The sequence below is a fragment of the Cyanistes caeruleus genome, chromosome 3, assembly GCF_971803275.1.
Source record: "Cyanistes caeruleus chromosome 3, bCyaCae1.hap1.1, whole genome shotgun sequence".
Taxonomy (NCBI): Eukaryota; Metazoa; Chordata; class Aves; order Passeriformes; family Paridae; genus Cyanistes; species Cyanistes caeruleus.
In genome coordinates, this window is record NC_141703.1 from 20,494,430 (window position 1) to 20,508,636 (window position 14,207).

Genomic DNA, 14,207 nt, shown 5'->3' on the forward strand with positions numbered 1-14,207 from the left:
TTATTCATCTGCTTGCCTGCTCTGTCTATTTTAGTGCAGGCTGCAGGAAATAATTTCCAATACTGGAAAAAAAAAAAAAAAGACATGCAGGTGGATAGCTTTCTGTATTTGATTTCACCAGAACTCTGAAATGTAAGTGCTGGAAACCAGAATGATCAAACGAAAGACTGCAAAACAGATTAAGCCTACCACAAAATAAATGAAAAATAGGCATGTACATGCACGCATTACATGGAAATGAGAAAGAAGGAGTCATCCTCAGCTCCTTGACCCAATGGTTATCATGCTGAAAATAGAAAATCTAGTTAGCAAAAGTATTTTGATTAGGCAACTTTCCCTTTGGAATAAACTAGCAAGAAGAAAGGAGTCAAATTTACTTTGTCCTTTTATAGGCAACTCTTGAAGAAGTTAGAGTAATAGTCCTAACTTCCAGTATTTCTAGAAATGTCATATATTAATTATAAAGTGCAGTTAATATTTTCTTCTTATGCACACACAAAAAAAGGTAAAAGAATTTATTACACTTCAATCTATGAAATTAACACATTGCTACTTACTTTTATTGGCAGTGTGCCCAAATACCCCAGATCTGCAAGACTGATAGTGAAAAGGAAAATATTTCAGGCCTCAAAGAGAGCAGATCTATGGTTGTCTGGAATGTGAAAACAGCCAGAGCCTGTTTTACTTCCCACCCCCACTCTCATCATATACACCTCCTCTACCTCACCCCTCCTAACATTAGCAAGGAACACTGCTTTCAAGCAAAGGAGAGAACACAAATGTAGTAACATCAAGCAACAAAATTCTTGACGTTTTAAGATACAAGAATCTGGATTTACTGAAATAAGATGTTGCCATATAAATAGCTGTAGTCTAAAAACAAAACCAGTACTGTGTAAGACCCTGAAAAAAAAAAGAAAAGAAGGATCAGTTGAGCAGGCTTCCTATATGATAGACCTGTAAACACAAACTAAGGGAATCCAAATGCTTCTCTACAGATTATTCTTTGTGCAATTAAGGATCAGCCAGATCTGTATTCTATCAGAGAAAATACAGTTCACAGCTCCTCCATAAGAGAAGGGATATTTTCATAAATATCTACACAATGTAACCACACTGATGCCAAAATGTAATGTTGGTATAAATTACCTTCTGTGAAAACAAGGATTATTACTTGCATAATGATACATGCAACCCCAAAGCAGTAAGTCATAAAAATAGGTATCATCACATCCTAAAGAAGTTTACAATATAATTAGACAATTTTTTAAAACTCTTTAAATTTGTAGAGCTATAAAGATACCTTGCACAGTAAAACTGAACAATGACAACAGACTTTCTTCTTTTTTTTAACCCCATAGCTCTCTACAAAAAACAATCCTGTCTACCCTAGTAGCTTGCAAGCCACGATTTGAAACTACAGAATTACAGAACTGATAGATGTTACTGTTGTTATTTACCTAGTAGCTTTAGTATTCAAAACCAAATCAAACCAAAATATACCAAACAAAAAGTTAATTGACATTGCTGAGGAAATGGCTGTATATGATGGCAAGTTCGTAAAACCTGAATGAATAAAAAGGGAAAACATGGGGGGAAAAAAATAAATGTAGTATACTATGATCAAACACTGAAAGGCAGTCTCATAATGTTGTTTGCAAATAACAGGTGACACAGCTCTCCCACTTTTCCTATTAATTTCACTGGCTTTATGAACACATTTGGCGAACATTCAAAAGAACACATCCATAGACTAATGAGAGTAAAATGCTGGCTCAATGGAGACACGAGCAAATGCTCTGTCAGTAGACTATTTGCAAACAGCTGAAATCAATAATAAATTCAACCTAACCAAATGCAACACATACAAACAGAAATTAAAAGACTGAGGCAAGTGGCAAATACAGGAATGATGTTTCAGGCCACAGGGCACACTTTCTCACATACGTTAGCACTTCAAATAGGCTGGCAAGACACCGGCACCACTTAAAATACCAGAATGTACCATATGTACTTCCAAGGACAAAAATAACAAGAAAATGCTAATAGCATAAGTAACTAAACATTTCTTTAAGACAACTATTTGTAGGATGTTTGAGTCATCAAACAAGAAGAAGTTAGAAAATTTATGGTTAAGGTGAAGTAAATACATGTCATGATCCTACTGTGTCTTTTTCCTTATCTACTACAGTCAAACACAGAGCAGCCACCTCAGAGAAAAACAGTAAATTAGAATAAAAAAAAAGGTGTTATAGACTCTCCACAGAGGCTACGGTGCAACCCTTGCACAAGACAAGCATCCAATGCCAGTCCCAAGGTGCTGGGCTTTGTATGTAACAGGTCACATTTGGTAGAAGTTTTGAGGCTACCACCCATGATCCAGACAATGAAACCATCCTGCCACTGCCTGCCAGGCACTGCTAGTTTTTTAAACCTCTTGATGTGACCTTGCCTGAAAAACTAAGGGCACTTCACTGTAAAAGGTCATAGGTTCCAACCATCTACTTTCAAATATATGTCACTTTTCAATGTATGTGTCTGCAACCAATTCTTACACTTTATACTGCAAAATATTAAGCCCAGTAAATTTTGACAGAGCCAACACAGCTCCTGCACATTTTGAAGAAACCAGGCTCTAAATCTCAACTTCACGTCTGTCAGCCACAGAAACTTCCAAATACATGGAAAAGATTCAGATAAGAATTATATTCCAAACAGACCCTGAAAGTTATGCCACACAAAAAAAAACAGCTTATGTGGGCTAGGGGAAAGGAGAGGGACACCACAATCTCCAGTTCATTACAGGAACACTGCCTGCTGTGACTAACACTAAAATCATGTACATCATCTGTTGCTATAAAAAAAGGCTCAGAAATGTTTACTTAATCAGTCAAGAATCTGTGCTGCCATCATATAAGGCCTGATCCTAGAAGTCTCCTGCACAAGCCAAACACATTTTTGCAACATCAGGCTATCATAGCTTTAACAGGATTTGTTGAATGTTCAGAACTCAAACGTATCATCAACTGTCCTTGCTGGAGTTCCTAGGTATCGTAGAACTGTCAGAAGAGAAAGACTGTGGAGAATAGAAAATAGGCATTAAAATAAGACCTCTTAAACGCCACTGCAAACCCCAACAGATTTTTTGCTGTGGAAGGACGTAATTAAAAGAAAGGTTTAAAGGCAATTACAAAAAGTTTGAAAAAAAACAACAAAGGCTTGTTCTGAGGCAAACTAATACCCTAAACCAAACTCTGTTAGCCAGGAAACTAACTTACAGATTAATAGAAGATTAAAAAATTAAAGCAATCATTACTTCTAACTCTGAACACTGAAAGGGAGAAAAAACGTTTTGTTCCATAATTTTCTTTTGATACTTAGCTATCCTAATGGATAAGCTGATGGAAAAATGGGATTATACTCTAGTAAGTAGAGTTTTACATTCACATGTTTTAATAAACTAGCAACAAAATAAACTGACAATATGTTTTGCTGTTTAAAATTCTTCAAAAGCAGTAATTCATAAATTCTTCACAGTAGTTCTGTAGTATGGTAGGCAGATAACATTCCACTATAACTTGAATGTAAATGATTTACCCAGCTGTGAAAAGGTGTGCCCTTATCAATTACCTTGTGAGACTGTCAAAGGAACAGATTTTTTCTTTCCTTAGATATATATATTCAAATTTACATTAAAAAAAAAGGAAAAATGTTGTACTTAAAAGCTCATGGCAAAATGAATACAGGAGCAAAGAACTGCAAAATCATTCACTGCAATTATCTGAGCACTTTTTAAACAGCTAGAAGATGCAGGTCACTGTATTATTTTTAGTAAGAGGAAATTAAATTTCTTTCACACTGGACTCCACGTACACAAACATTTGCTGTGCACAACAAATCTTATCTACGAAGCCACCATTCAGTGCACATGATCAAACTGACAGTGTATAACTGCATTTAACATGTCATTAGAGAACACAGAACCCTTCCGTGTTTCAAATGGTTTTTAAACTGAAAATATATGCTGCTGGTAACATAATAGATACCATGAAGAATTTATTGCTTAGCCTAAGCAAAATTTAAAATAGAAGATTTAAGCCACAGTGAGCATACAAATTTGTAACATTAGAAAAATTAGACACACACAAAAAGCTATTCTGTAACCACAAAATAACATATTAGAAAGTACCCACATACAATACATACTACCATCATAACACTGAAGAAATGCGTAGGAATAAGTGTTTTGAAGACGTGTAATCTTATCCAAACAAAAAAAAAAAAAACAAAAACACAAAAATCAAAATAAAAACAAAAAACAAAAAAACAAAAAAACCCAAACAGAAAAACAGTTGTCCACTTGATGGTCAGCAGGTTAAAACCAGTGAATCCTAGCTTTCAAGGTAGCCTACTCCCACTTGTCTTCCTCTTCCTTGTAAAGTTCCCATAAGGGCTTAAGCTACATTCACTTTTTACCTAACCTCTATCCAGCACTATCAGACTAGGTAGCAAAGACAGGATGGTAGGCTCCCAGGAAAGTAATTCTCATTCATCAGCAGTGAGGAAAACCATTATGTTAATACTTTAGTAAATTTAAGCTGTATGTAATAAATAGGTTCTTTCCTTCCACTCAAATATTGCATCTTGGGCCACCCTTTCAGCTTCAGAGTTTTTTTTCTTCCAAGCACATCAAATCCTGTGAGAACGAAGCTGGACAAATTTTATGATATACTGTCACGCACTAATTTTAAACTAATTGGCTCATTTAAATTAACTTATTATGTAAGACCTTTACTGATACTAGCAGGAGTATCAGAGCTGAGTGTTTGGGTTTTTTTAGTACAAAACCAGATTCCTCCAAATACAAATTAGCATTGTTATGGAGTTGCAACACCGGCAACCCAAACAAACCCAGTAGCAGTCAAAATGAAAATAAAGGAACCTTGAATTGTTTTCACAGAATGACACAAAATCTGTCTTGTGAACACCATGTAATGTTACTAAAAATGTACTTGCTTCTGCTCCTTATATTCATTTTTTGAGAACTGGCATAGGAAGGAAGATGTTTTCCTCATTAGAATAATCCTTAGGCATGCCTTTTATCTGTGCCTCCCAGTTTACAGTATTTTAGTTTAAAAATCAACAACTGAAAAAGGAAACTATAAAAAGTACAGATGCTCTTACATTAAAAAAAAGGCAAAACTAAAGCCAAAAAGTAAAAGAAAAAAACCAAAACAAACCAAAAAGTAGAAACAAAACCAAAGCAGAAAGTTCAGATGCAAGGAGAGATACTTGAGTCCACATATTTAGCAGCATTACCAGTACCTTCTGTAATATATAGAAAATATTTCATATGTTTCAACCAATTCTATATCCAAATTCTTAGAGGTGAAACTCATGTGTGCATGTAAAATAGGCATGAAAAGAGTTAAGTTTGTTTTGTAACTGTAAAAAGCAACAGATAAATATCCTTGGAAACTAATCCCCCCCCGATATGAACCCACACTGTCTGTGCTTGGATTCCCAGTCCTAACTCATCTGTAAAGCTCGACCCTATCTGTGGAGAACACTATGGTGGAGGGGAATTTTACCTCAATCTCTCCGTCAAGATCAGGATTTAAATTTTACTTCTAAGAGCAACCAAAAACAAAAAAGAAGAGAAAAAAAAATTTTAAAAAAAATGAAGATAACATAATTCTGATGTTTGAATGCATGTCCCAGCCCAGCTGTTGCCTCCTGGTCTCACCAGGGTCAGTCAGATGTACAAGCACAGTATGCATTCCTGACCTTGCCACATCTCAGGCACGTAATTAAAGGGTGCTGCACCTCGGTCTTCTCCCCAAAACCTGACATCCAGCCCTGCCCAGCCCATAGTAATTTCACTGGCTCTGCAACACCTCAGGTGCTGCTGACCTGAGCACATCCTAGTTCAGGGTGTGAGAGTCAAGCCACTGGCACTGCTCTCCAGCGTCAGGGTTACACTGTTTTTTTCTGCTAAACTACTTTTTGGACTACCCTAAGGCTATCCATGTACGCATATATACATGCATATGCATGCACTCACACACAACATTTAGTGTAGGTTATTTTAAACAATTAGTATTTGTGAAACTGATTCCTGTTCTACAATCCCAGCTGAGACTGCGGGCTAATACAAGTCTTAATACTAATGGGTCTCTGGACATACGCATATCCTCTGCCAGCAGCAGCCAGACTAAACTCATTGGGACAGTGAACAAGCAACTTGTAGCTGCTAAATGACACTGAAACTATCGTGTTGTTATAACAATTCCTCATTCTGTTACCGACACACATGAGTTTACAAAAAAAAAAAAATCCATATTTTTACTTCATAAAATTCTCATGTATTTATTAGCTGCACACTGTGAAGGTCAATTCTTTTGGAAGAACATCTTTCTAATTATTTTGCTGTAGGCTATGGGTTGTGTTCAAATTAGCACAAACTCAGCAGTGGATACTTCTAAGCATGAAACACAACAACACTGTATACATGTTAATAACAACAATGGAACTGCTCCCTTTCAGCAGGGCCTCTGTAATATGACTATTTGATTTGGAAATATAAATCATAAATAGTTAGCTTCACTCTTGAACAAGAGAATATTCTGCAGAGTCTCCATTCAATGGCAGAGGATTAATGAAGAGTTGATGGTGCTACACAGCAAAATATAGCAGAAGCCAAAGTTTCTCACTGTACATCTAGTGCAGTTTGTTGCTTTCAAAAAGGAGTACAGCAAATGCATTATGCTGCAGAATGACAAAAGGAATCTATCCACCAAAGTAAAATCCTCTTTGTTTTCTTGAAGACAATGTCAAAGCATATTTTCCAAGTAATTTAAATGTCTAAGGGAAAAACGTTGCTTTTTGCTCTATTGGTAATTTTTTGGAGGTATGGGAAAGTTGTGTTTCAATAGGAAAAAACGCCATAAAACCATAATTAACGTTACTACATTTTTTCATTTAAAAAAATTGTGATTTCATATATCAGAATGCATGCTAACGCCTCTACACAGTGGTAAGAGGTTAAACTGTAACTAAGAATTAGCAGCTTAAATGAAACGTAGGTCACTAAATGCAATCACACTTCGAATGGCACTGGAGTGATAAACAGAGCAACTGTTACATACTAATGGAGAACATTGGTCTTTAAAAAGCTTAGTTTCACCTTCCAAAAGCAAAGGGTCAATAAAACTCACTACTTAATTAGATGAGAGTATTTTCATGAGCATAAATAGAGAATTATTAGTACTACTCATCTGCTCAGAAACAGGCCATAAGTCATGTCATCTAAGCATCAAGGCACTGTTCATCCACACATTCAGTGTGCTGTGTAACTTCGCCTAGCAAATGACTATGGTTCAACACCCAAGCCAAAATGTAGTTATGCAATGCACTAAGCTAAAATATTAAAATAATTGTTTCTTCATACTACAGAACTATCATCATGATTTTGTACCGCATGACCACAACATGGTTCTTGGCAGAAATTTCCATTGTTGCTTCACACAAAATTATGACTTTTTATAAGCACTCCTCCAGTTTAAACAGGACACATATTAATTGTTCACACTAACAACAGAGGCCATCAAGAAATGGGTTAAACATCACAATGCCCGTTTAACTGCATAAAGTGGATAGGATTATAAAGATGGAAGCCTCATCATCAGATTCACCCAACGTCAAGATGCAGTCATGATCATAACCTGAAGTACAGCAAGGAACTGGTGGCTGAGACCCCAACAGAAGATTACAGGAGCAATATATTCTTCTCTTTTCAGACAACAAATGAAGAAATGCAATAACTATTACTACAGGCCAGTATTTTTAGTAGCAGTTATAATAAATACAAATATGCATAGGAAAAGCGGATCAAGAAAATCAGCGTAAAAGGCTTGTGCACCTTTACCTTCAAAAACTGTCACATACCCATTGCGGAGTTAAACTTGCTTTCAGTCAAGCTAGCAGAAGCAAACTTACATTTCTACAGAACCTGAACATGAGTAACTATAGTTTATAAATCTCTGTCTAGGACAAAATCTCTACACATGAGGACAGCTGGTAAGAAACTGATGTTTTCTTAATGAACACCCTTCTTTGACTGCTACTAACTTTTACACAGCCCTAACTTCGGGGGACTTCCTGTGACTGTGAAACAAAACACTATTGGTCATCCTCAAACTAAATTCCATTATATTAATGATCAGAGTGCAACAACAACAACACTCGAACAACAAAAAAAAACCCAACAAAACAAACCTTTAAAATATTCCTTTGTATAGTGAAGAAAAATAACCTAAACCCTGTTTTTCACCTTTGTATGCTTGTTTCAGTATCATTAAAATGACAGATTTTGTACTGACAGGAAGGCTGCTATTCCTGTGTACAGCCATAGTTCCAATGTTTTTGTTTAATTTCAACCAACTTGTCCAAGTAGGCCATTTGGTAGAAACCTATAAATGGCACCCAGGGGGTCTGGGTTCTTGTTGTAAAGAGGTCAGCTATTTCCTCCTAACTAAAAATAGGCAAGATGAGGGAGGGGAAGAGGGAGTGGAGTTTTAATTTAGGAGCTGAAAAAAGAGTTTACAAAATTACTTCCATCTTGCCTCATAATGAAGAGTATGGAAAAAAGAAGCTGTCCCAAGAGTTCCAAAACCTGGATAACTTTATAGGCAGGCTGGTATACATAATCTAAAATACTAGGAATTGAAAGAGCAATAGTAAATCGAATCCAGGATATGGATCACGTTATGATGCCCACCCCTCTTCGGGCAGACAGATTTACCAGCAGCAGTGCCACCAGGTGTTAACAACTCCCCTCTCTCCTACCAGCTGAGATCACACCGTGGTCCTGCAGATAAGGCACTACAATCAGCTGCTGTTACCGAGTCAGTTTTTTCCAGCATTTACCCTCCTGGATTTTTGTCCCCCTCACCTACATTAAAACCTGTTTAGGGTGAGAACCACAGTCTACAACATTCCCCAAATGGCCCTGATTTGCATGGGGGCCCCCTGGCACTATTAAATACAAACAGCATCATTTTAATACAACACAAAATCCAACTCTGGACTAGCAGCAGCAAAGAGCAAGGGTGAGTAGCACTGATGTATGCACCGACCCCACTACCTGTGGCAATCACCCAGCAGCCTAAACCTAAAACCTGGGATGGCTTTTCCAGCCTCATCTCCACAATGAACCAAACCAAGCACATCGCTAAATCTTAAGCGTATCACACTGCTTACTTCTTTCAGCTACTGAGAAATAAGATCCCATCCACACAGAGACATTCTTCTCTACTCCTTTCAAGCAAAAGGATGACAGGCCTTTAACAGCTGCTGCTGACAGAAGGGGACTCTCCATTCAGGAAGCCATGGCATATTAGATGTATCAAGTGGACAGCACGTCTACTTCTGGTCCCTGTCCTAACAAAAATGAGAAAAGCCCATCCAACAATCAATGACAGGACCAAAACAGCATGAAACTGAATCAGGGGAGGTTCAAGTTAGGACCCAGGCAAAGGTTTTCCACCCCAAGAGTGACTGGGCGCTGGAACAGGCTCCCCAGTAAAGAGATGACAGCACCAAGCCTGAGAGAGTTCAAAATGTGATGGGATTCTCGGGGCTGTCCTGCACAGGGCCAGGAGCTGGACTCAGTCCGGGTAGGTCCCTTCTAACTCAGCATATTTGCTGATTTGGTGAAACCTGGGCAAACTGGTGGAGCAGAAATCTGACAATTCCAGGTGCCCCTTCCCTAGCAATGATTTAACTTACTTTTGCTCTTTCGATACTTATTGTGGAGAAATCTGCAATCATTAAAAAAAAATAAACAGTAGCATAACTCACAGCAGTGACATAGCAGAGAACAGTGGAGTCATCTTACTCAGTTGGGTGGGGGAAGGGCAGAGGATGTATTCAGATCACAGCTTATCTGCAGAGGGCTTTTTTATGTCCTAAGAGACCTGGACAGTTCTGCAGTTGCCAGTGTTTACATGTATGTGTAATTTTTAATCCTCTTTGCTTCTGAGACAGACTTTTTCATCTTAGGGGAAAAAAAAAAAAAAACAACTTTAAAATCATAGAATATACCAAGTTGGAAGGGATCCACAAGGATCATCAAGTCCAACTCCTGTCCCTGCACAGGACATCCCAAGAATTGCACCATGTGCCTGAGCGCATTGTCTAGATTCTTCTTAAACCCGATCAGGCTTGGTGCTGTGATCTCTTCTCTGGGGAGCCTGTTCCAGTGCCCAATCATCCTACAAGTGGAGAGTCTTTTCTTAACATCCAACCTAAAGCTGCCCAAGCACAGCTCCAGGCCACTTCCTCAGGTCCTGTCACTGGTCACCACAGAGACCAGACCAGTGCCAGCCCCTCTGCTTCTCCTTGTCAGGAAGCTATATAGACTGCAATAAAGTCTCCCCCTAGTCTTCTTTAATCTGAACAAGCCAAGGGACTTCAGCCACTCCTCATACAGCTTGCTCTCAAGGTCCTTCATGGTCCTCCTTTGGAGACTCTTAACAGCTGAATGTCTTTTGTATACTGTGGCACCCAAACCTGCCCACAGCACTCAGGGTGAGGCCATTCCAGCTCAGAGCAGGACAATCCCTTCCCTTGCCCACTGGCCATGCGGTGCCTGATGCCTCCCAGGACAGGGTTGGCCCTCCTGGCTGTCAGGGCAGCCTCCTGCTGCCTCATGTTCAACTTGCCATCGACCAGGATCCCCAGGTCTCTTTCCTGGCACTGCTTTCCAGCCTCTCCTTCCCCAGAGTGTACATCCAGGGTTGCCCTGCCCCTGGTTATTGCATAGCTCACTGAAGGTGTTAAACACTGAGACAACCACAGCAGCTCTGCTCAAATCTCCACTGTTTTTACCATTATTACATATAGCACAAGAGAGGTTCAACACATTTTTAATGTGATAGCATACTCCCCCTCTTGCTTTCCTTTTTCCTCCCACCCCCTCTACAAATCTTCTGTGGGAAAGCTTCCCTGTTTTACTATTGCTGTTGTTGAGATGTTGCAATTATTATCTGTAATTGTGAAAAAAAAAGCCAAACAAAAAAACCAACAACGCCAAAACACACACTAGGACAAATCTGGCTCTCTATGCCAACAACATCTGCTATCACAAAATGGATATGTTTAATTTAACAATGCCCAATGTCTCTGTAGATGACAGAACACTGACTGCAGGACAGGGAGAGGCCTAAACCCAGCATGTGCAGCCACACGGTACACAGGGTATATGATGTTAAACCTTATACATCCACACAAGTAGTCTTGGTTAAAAGACCACTAATAAACGGGACAAGGAAGTAAGATATGACATTATATTTGTCAAGAGTAAAGACCTTGTATTTATTACCTACAATCAGATCTCCCTCTGGCATAATATGTTTATTTTCATACTATTAGCCTAGAACACTAGTCCCGAAATTTTAATTTTACACTCCATTTTATTTCAAATCATCAGTCTTTGCAATGGAATATTTTAGGTTTCTGCAACATTATGCTGCAATATTTTCATTTTTTTGAAGGAGGCGGTGGGCGAGCCCCGCCGAACAGCCCGCCTCCCCTCCCCCACGGCACACATCCACATCCACACTCCAAGGCTCGTGCGTCAGGAAGGGAGAAACGCCGTACGAACCCTCGTGGAGAGCAGCAAAGAGGCATGTTAAGGCAACACATAAAGGGGAGCCTTTATTCCGCCTGAACGCCGACTTTGAGGAATTAATATGCGAGCCGAACTTTTAGGGTGTGGCTTGGTGTTTTTGCCCCTTGTTGCGCTGTGCAGGATGCCTGCCCGAGAACCCGACAACATATCATTAAATAGGTCAAGGGTCATTCGCCTTACATCACACCACACCAATATTCAGCCGCGCACCGAACCCACCTATCAGCCCCCGCCGCCGAGACTGAACGCGCACCACAAAATGGGGACCCTGCCCGGCGCGGTGACAGTACCGGGGCCAGGGCGCCCGCCCGCCCCGGGGCTGGGCTCGCCGGCCCGGGACGCGCAACAGGTCGGCGGCCCCGCAGCTCCGGCCCCGCCGGGCTCCCCGCACCCCGCCCCGCCGGCGGCCGCGGCGCTGCGAGCGGGGCCGGGGGCAGCGCGGCTCCGGGGGGCTGGGCACGGGGCGGGGGGCGAGGAGCGAACTTGTTTACCTACTTGGAAGTAAACTTCGATGTAGGGGAGCGACCGGCCCCTCCGCCCGCTGCTGATTCAAGCCCTGGCGATGAATGGGATCCCCTCCCCCACCCAGGCTCTGCAAACTCCACACTGGAGCGTGAATACCTCGCATTTCTCTCCCCCACCTCCCCGAGCATTTATATATTTCTTAATAAACCCTCCCATACATTAAAATACCGTCTCAGAACTAGAGAGAAACTGCCCCCCCTCCCCTCCCCCACGCCTCGGGGTCGCTCTGCCCGGGGGCAGCTGCAAAACACCCGCCACGGGCACGCCAGCCCCACATACACACACATCACCTCGGCCCAAAGAAAGCACCCCCAGAATCCCCAAACAGACCCCAAAACGCCCGGGTTCAAAAAACTTCGTCATAGCAAGCGGCGGTTAAGCGACCCCCTCCCCCCCGGGCGGGTCAGGCTGCAGAGGGGACGCCGGGGGCAGCGGGCCCCGAGCTGGGCTGGGCTCGGGGGGCTGCGCCGGGAAGGACAAGCGTAAGAAAAGGGGGAATTAAAAAAAAAACCAACAAAAAATAAAAAAAAAACACACACAAAAACCAAAAAAGACGGGGGGGGAAAGAAACCACAACAGGGTCCCCGGGATGAATAATCCGCCTCGGGAACTCACCTCGCGGCGCAGCGGGCGTTAAAGGCACAGCTCCCGCTCCCGCGGGCGGGGAGAGCCCCAACTTCTGCGGGGGGCGGCGGCGCTGCTGCTGGCGGAGACTTTCCCTCACTTGCCGCGCATGGTGCAACTCCTCTTCCCCCGGGGTCCCGGCCAGCCTGCCAGGAGGCTGCGAATCCCCCCTCGCCGCCGCCGCACACGCCTCCTCCCCCCCCTCCGCGCGCACGGGCGGCACAAGGAAGTCCCGGAGAGTGGGATGGGGGAAACGGAAAGTTTTGGGGCGGAATGGCGGTGAGGGGGGGCTGGCGGGGCCGGTGCGGACGAGCGGCGGCGGCGGGAGCAGCGCCGAGGGGGAGCCACAGCCGCGCCCGGGGCCGCCGCCACCGGGCGGGAGCGAGGGAGGGGACGGCGGGGGAGGGGGCGCACCGGGAGGGCCGGGGCGGGTGAGGGGCGAACCGGCCGCGCCCTCCCCCACCTGCGTCGGTCCCACACGCCGGGACGCGCAACTCGAGGAGGCGCCGCCGCCAACGCCCCCGGGGATGCCCCGGGGTGCCGCCGGCCCTCGCCCCGCCTGTGGTTATGTTGTGCTTTGGCACCCCCCCACAACTGAAACCCGGTGTGACAAACCGGGCACACACACGGAGGGCAGCCCGGCCGTCCCCTCCCCCGCCCGCCGGGCAGCGCCGCGTTCCCTGCTGCCGGCCGGCGCGCGGTGCCCGGGGCCGCCCTCCGTGCCCCGCACGCTCGGGCCCGCGGCCGGCCCGGGCCCGCTCGGGCGGCTGTGGCCGGTGCTGCCCGCGCAGGGAACCGCGGGGCGCGCTCCGGCGCCCGGGACGCGGCCGCTCGTCCCGCGCAGCGGCGCGGACGAGCGGCCCGGGCGGCGCTGCGGGGAGCGCTCCCCGCGCCGCCACCGCTGCCCCGTTCCGGGGCGGGCGGCGGTGCCCAGTTCGCACCCCGGGGCGCGGGACCGGGCGGGCTGGGAATCGACACGAACGGGCTTTATTGCATCTCGCTGGGGCGCCACACCCGCGGGCAGCAACGCTGCGACTCTCTAGCCCGCAGCGCGCCCGTCCCACGCGTGTCCCCGTGTCGCGTCCGTGTCCCCCCCACCCCCGGGCGGATGATGCAACGCGGCTCCATGTGCTTCCCCTCCCCCGCCCGGCTCCCGTTTTTTTGCGCTTGGCGGGTCACCCGGCGGCTGATTGATTCTCCCTTCGCGCTGCGCCGTCACCCGGCGCTGCAAAGTAAATAACAAGTTGACATCATTACCGCGCTCCGCAGGGCCCCGCGCGCCGCTACCGCACCGCCGCGAGTAGCTGCGCACGCCAATCCGCGCCGCGCCCAGCCCCCGGCCCGCCGGGGCCGCTGCCCACCCGGC

The 14,207-nt window shown here is 44.3% G+C and overlaps 1 protein-coding gene across 9 annotated transcripts in view; it reads right to left on the reverse strand.

Annotated features, from left to right (window-relative positions):
* Positions 1 to 13,543, reverse strand: part of TBL1X (transducin beta like 1 X-linked) — a 192,534-nt gene extending 178,991 nt beyond the window's left edge. For 2 of the 9 annotated variants that reach the window (XM_086880142.1, XM_086880141.1), the window contains exon 1: positions 12,833 to 13,251. The gene's annotated coding sequence lies outside the window, so the exon portion shown is untranslated. The other 7 variants (XM_086880138.1, XM_086880134.1, XM_086880136.1 and 4 more) reach the window with 7 other exon arrangements.
* Positions 13,544 to 14,207: the final 664 nt, after the last annotated feature.